The sequence below is a fragment of the Argopecten irradians genome, chromosome 9 (genome assembly GCF_041381155.1).
Source record: "Argopecten irradians isolate NY chromosome 9, Ai_NY, whole genome shotgun sequence".
NCBI classification, from domain to species: domain Eukaryota; kingdom Metazoa; phylum Mollusca; class Bivalvia; order Pectinida; family Pectinidae; genus Argopecten; species Argopecten irradians.
In genome coordinates, this window is record NC_091142.1 from 14,689,825 (window position 1) to 14,695,849 (window position 6,025).

Sequence of the window (6,025 nt, forward strand, 5' to 3'; positions counted from 1 at the left end):
CCAAACGGTATAGACAACGAAAGTATCCTTTAACATTCAGCGAAGAAAGTAAATAATTTATGTGTAATTAAATGTGTAATTAAATCAGGAATCTAAAAATAGTTTTTAGATTAAAAAAGAATTTCACTAAAATTCGAGTTAATGAAAATAGGTACATGTATCTGTCATTTCTCGGATATAACTGAAAAAGAGTAGTTTTCATTAGACCTACACAAAAATGTTAGCTTTTACTGAGAGCGTTGTAAACTTGATTGAACGTATTTATTCTGAAAAGAAAGTTGTACTGAAAACTTATTGCTCCAAAATATACAAAACTCAGAAATGATACACCGAAAAATGTTACTTATACTACCCCCAAAGGTAATTTATAATCCTCATTCTTGGTAATAGCAATTGTGATGCTACTAATAAAAATTCTTACCTCCATATGAACACCCAGTGTTATTAGGTGTCCACTACCTTCTAAAACGACTTTGAATGTTTAAAATGGGAATGTAAAACGAGATTGCTAATTTTGCAGAGTCGGACAGGTTATTAGCTCAACTTTAACACAACATTTCATATCACACTCTGACCTATTTAATTAAAATAAATTTCGTGTTAATTTCTTATAAAGTGGATCGTATTATGTTTCCCGCCGTCGGCCTATTTACTACGCATTAATTGACTATCACTGCGCCAGATGGCAAAAAACGAATGTCAAATCTTCACGGTTCACATATATCACAATGGGAAACTAGTTTGGTTTTGTACCTTACCTTAGACTACCAATATACATTTTTCTAATGTTGGTAATGTTTTAAAGACATTTTTGGTTTTTGTTTCGAAAAGCTGGCGGGTCTTAAATAGTTTCTTGTTGACGTTATGGATGAATAAATGTCATCATATCCCTTGGAATGCCACCTTTTGTTCTATATAAGGACACGTTAATTTCCGTTATAGTAGAGCTGATACAAATAGGATATCGACTTTACACTTGATGTTCATGAATATAGACAACAAATTATATAAGATGGAAGACAATCGAAATTGAAATTCGGTCAAGCAAATGAAATATACAACAAAATGTATATTTAGCTAAATATCGATGAAAACGACAAAATGCAATCTCCATATATAATAACTGACCTAATATATAACCTAATATATAATACTCACCGCTTGTGTTCGTATCCTGACGATTGTATTCAATTTTAATCGGATTTTCCATTCCATTATCATGTATAGTCTCAGTTCTATTGTTTAAACGTTTTCTTTGGTAAAAACATGTCTGTGTCCTATTTGGTGTTCGAATTTTTGAATGGTTTGTTTATTTGTTTAGTTTTACATCCTATTAACAGCAAGGGTCATGTAAGGACGTGCCAGATTTGATGCTGTATGTGCTAGGTCTAACTGTCGATGTCACCCGGAGAAGGACCACCGACGAGCGGTCAGTACCTGCAATTGCCCCACATGGGATTCGAACTCCCGACCCAGAAGTGGAGGGCTTGTGGTAATATGTCGGGACATCTTAACCACTCAGCCACCGCGGCCCTATTTTTGGTATTCCAGTACAATATTACAAGCAATATCTATAGACTGGGATGGTACAACACATGAACATGACAGCTGGACTCGAATGGACATTTGGAACTTAATGAATATATGTTTTTATCTCCTGTCTGTGTACCAATGTGCTTGCAATGTATAGACCATGATGCATTAGTCATTATTTAAAAGACTGGTGATTCAAGATTTATTTTATTGTTTATGAAGTGCTGTCTAAGGATATTGTGAAATTCCATACGCTGGCGCCAGCATATTTCTATTATTTATAAATAATGGATGCGAGTGTATTTAGGTTGTTCAGAAAATTCGTACTGTTGACGGACATTAATGTTCATATTTAAATGGAAACTTCCAAAACCAATGCATGTTTATGAAAGATTTATCGCAACCTGAAATACAAATGTGTTTAAGTATTGTCTGAAAACAGACTGAGATATTTCAAAATACTTATCAAACTCGAGGGGATACATGTAGGTATAAGAGGTTACATTATATTTCTCCTCTGAAATACAGAAAAAAAGAAACAAACTAGAAGCAAAAGAAGCAAACTAACAAATGAAACAATAGCAAAACAAAAAGCAATGCATAAAAAAAGAAAAAAAAACAAACAAACAATTTAAAAAAGAACACAAAAAACCCGAAAAACGGAAAGATGTGACGAAAAGACCAGGAGCACAATGTTGGCACTATTGATGTCTGTATCTACATCACCATAAGTCTTTTTGACGGGCCACAGATAAAATGAAAACTTGAAACATAGTAGAAAGTATCGTTAAAATACTTCAAACCTTAGACAATGTACGATATACGGTTGTGGTGGTGCTGTTGGTGGTGGAATTTACGCGAAGACCGTTTTACCATGTACATATCTCCTACGCGTAATATTGTATGAATCGTGTTTCTAAATCTAAGGTTTATACTGTTAACCGCGAAACTAACATCATCCCCGAAAATATTCACGTCTACAGTATGCATTGTGTTCATATTCTTTGTGTATTTTTTTCATATATCAGTTATCTCTTTTGCGGGTATGTATCCAATGTATATGTGACGTCATTACTGAGTTTTTTTATCAGAAATATAACAAGCAGTACCTACCTAACTGCAAGGATTTATAACTATTTGATATGGAAATACATAATCATAGTGGTTAACATAGCATTACATTATCTTCTTGATATGCTCCGTTCAACACGTTGTCATTTGAAGGAAGATATAGCGGGGAGTAACCAGCATTATTCCCTAAGTGCGGTGAATACCACACGGAGATAAGCAGAAATTGAGATTCATTATAGGAAAAATCTATGGCAAATACTTACAATTTAGCTGCTGTTAAATACCGAGTAGCTTTTTAAAACAGTATGTCACCGGACAATTCACATGCGACTATATTTAAAGGCTAATTTTGTTTGCTAAATACAAGTTTTCATGGTATTCAAAATTGTCAATTGAACCAATAAAGGCGCCTGCTGTTTTTAAATCTATATCTTTAAATAATTCAATTTTGAAATTCAATATAGTAAAAAATCACCTACAATTTTTTTCATACATGAAAAATAGGAATGCCAATCACTCCATAACCGCCAATGTATTCACTTATACGCCTGGTTTACCGCGGTCAAGTCTCAATACATGTATAAAGTTTGGCTGTAAAGTATACTAAAGGGGTTAAAACGAAATAAATGTTCTTTTTGGAGCGTTAATATACGTTTAAATGCATACATCCCGGAATAATAAGATAATATGCTATATATTGATATGCACTTGTTTTTACTTAGGGAGATAACTCATAGAGGTTATGACTGTTGTTCTATCCTTTTTCAAATATCTTTTTTTAAATAAAATTTGTTAAAATTGACAAAATCGAAAATCATAAGTACTAAGTAGTATTTGTTTAGTTGTTTTTTAGTGGTCGTTTTAGTATTATAATTATTTGCTTTGTTAAAATATCAAAGTGCCCTTTGACCTATTAACTGTTTCCGCCGCACTCGATCACCACAAAAATGACAAAAAACAGACAGGTACAAGAATTCGATAAGGATAAATAAAACATATACATTATGCATGCTTACATTAACGATCGAGATATTTGTTCGTAGCATGTGTAATCAAGCTTGCTGATAACAGTATAGGAATTGCCGGAGGTATATTTCTTATGTGGGTATGCAGGTATAATTCAACTAAATATATCGGCCATAGCATTTTGTACACAATATATGTGTGTAAAGATTGACAAAAGAGTTCTAGATGCGATATACAGAGAATTAGTACTTTCAACATAAACCCCTCTATTAAGACAATAATAAGAATAATAAGACTTCTTTGACATGTGACCTCTTTTATCGTGCTGTAGATTTATCTTTAAATTCAACATAAATACCTGTCCTGAACAATCTAGTATGAAAAATGTATTTCTGTATGACCAATGTACATGTGTATTTTTCACTATATTCCCTGCTACAATTTACTCTAAAGCAAGGTATGAAATACATTATTTTGTTTCCTCAAAATTGTACCTATATTCAATATCGTACAATCTTTTATGATTTATACCAAATTGCAGTAATTCTATGACTCAATATTTCGCGGATCTATTTTTGCGAATTCGCGTAAATAAATCAAATGTTTATGAGCTCATTCATCCATTCATAAATAGTACCTACAATATAAGTACACATTTGCGAAACTTATCTTCGCGATTAATAGTATTATCGACAAGCGTACATTCGCGAAACGTTTAACTTCACGTTCCAACTTTCTCGCAAAATCACGCGAAAATGTCAATCACGCAAAAATAAAGTGGTTTACAGTAGTCAGAATTCTAAGCATCGCAAAGCTACAGTCAGTGGCCATAATACAGTACGCAAACGATTCGTTACTACTATATATTCTTAGTAATTGTACATTTTTCAAAACCTTTAGAAAACAATGACGAACGTAAAGTCTTCAAAATTGACAGCATATATGCTAGTTATCTAGAGCTTATTTTGAAAAAATGTACATGAACATGTTCTTCCGTTGGTTGAAATATGTATGAGTTGTGAACGATTATATTCAAACAACGTTTGATGACGCCGCCATTTTCTTCTTTGTCTTGAGTAAAATGGCGTCATAAAAAATACAGTTAATTTTGATTTATCGATAAATATTGCACGAAAAATAATTCAGATAATTTATAAAGGATGCCAAAATGGTTTTTAGTCAGTACATACAATCTTGTTACGATTGAATGCAAAATGACTTAAGGAATAACAATTTAAAATACGTAAATTTACACTAATATATAGTAAATTTTTACTTGCGTACTTTATGGCCATTAACTGTCTTTGAATGTAAAACAACTACATGTACAACAGTAGATACAAATAAATGCGTAGAGTTTAGAGAACAAGAGAACACTGCATCTTATTAGTAAAGATAGCTAGATTCTTTTGAGATAAACCACGTACTTATGCTTTATCAGAGTAACATGAAATAAATATTCATTGGTGACTAATGTTTTAAGTTATTTTCACTTGAGGCAAAGCGAAAAAAAATGTTACATGTGCTACCTCAATGCCTTAGGAGCTGATACGTAAAGCAGGGATCTGATTATATTATGGTATATTAGGTCCATCCCCGAAAATCTGAGCAGTCTTATATATATATGTATGTGTTACAAATGCATATATTCACTCAGTCGAGGATTTTAGGACTGTTTGAATTTATTATCTATGTCACTTTCATTACGGAAGCGCACGGAGGCAGACTGACTTTTGGATTAATAGATTATCAAAGAAAGGTTTGACGATAATACGCTAATTGCATTACGGAATAGAAAAAAAACAACACATACTTACTTTATTCTTATTACATTTTTTTTGATTTATAAAAAATGTGAACACTATCAGCGGTAATAGGTTATAAATGCAAGGAGATATGTTATGCCTAAAAAACAGCTATACATACTGGTTTTTTTAATTTATTTTATTCTGATTAACAATAATCGTTAATGTTATTTCTATAGAAATGTCATAATTTTCGAATTTTATATAATCACTGCTTTATGTGCACTTAAATTCGATATTTGTTTTTGATATATAACTTTACATATTCCTTTATGTTAAACTGATTTATAATATATCGTGAAAACAGATTATTTTTATTTATCAAGTACAGGTTACACTTTCAAACTGTTATTAATTTTGACATACATGAACTACAAAAAGATCTTTTGATATATGAAGGCATGCAATCAAACTTTTGTTGTATACATAATATAAAAATAAAAAGGATTCTGCTAAGAACCATTGACGACATAAGCTGTTTGTTAATCAAAATATGAAATGTATGATTGAAGGCTTTTGGAGATTCACGTGCTGAATTCAACAAAGCATTGAATTTTAAAAGTGTAATATAATTTATGGGGCACCCTGTATATTGACATTTATTGCTTTTAACAAACGAATACACATTATGTAACTCTTTATTTTAGATT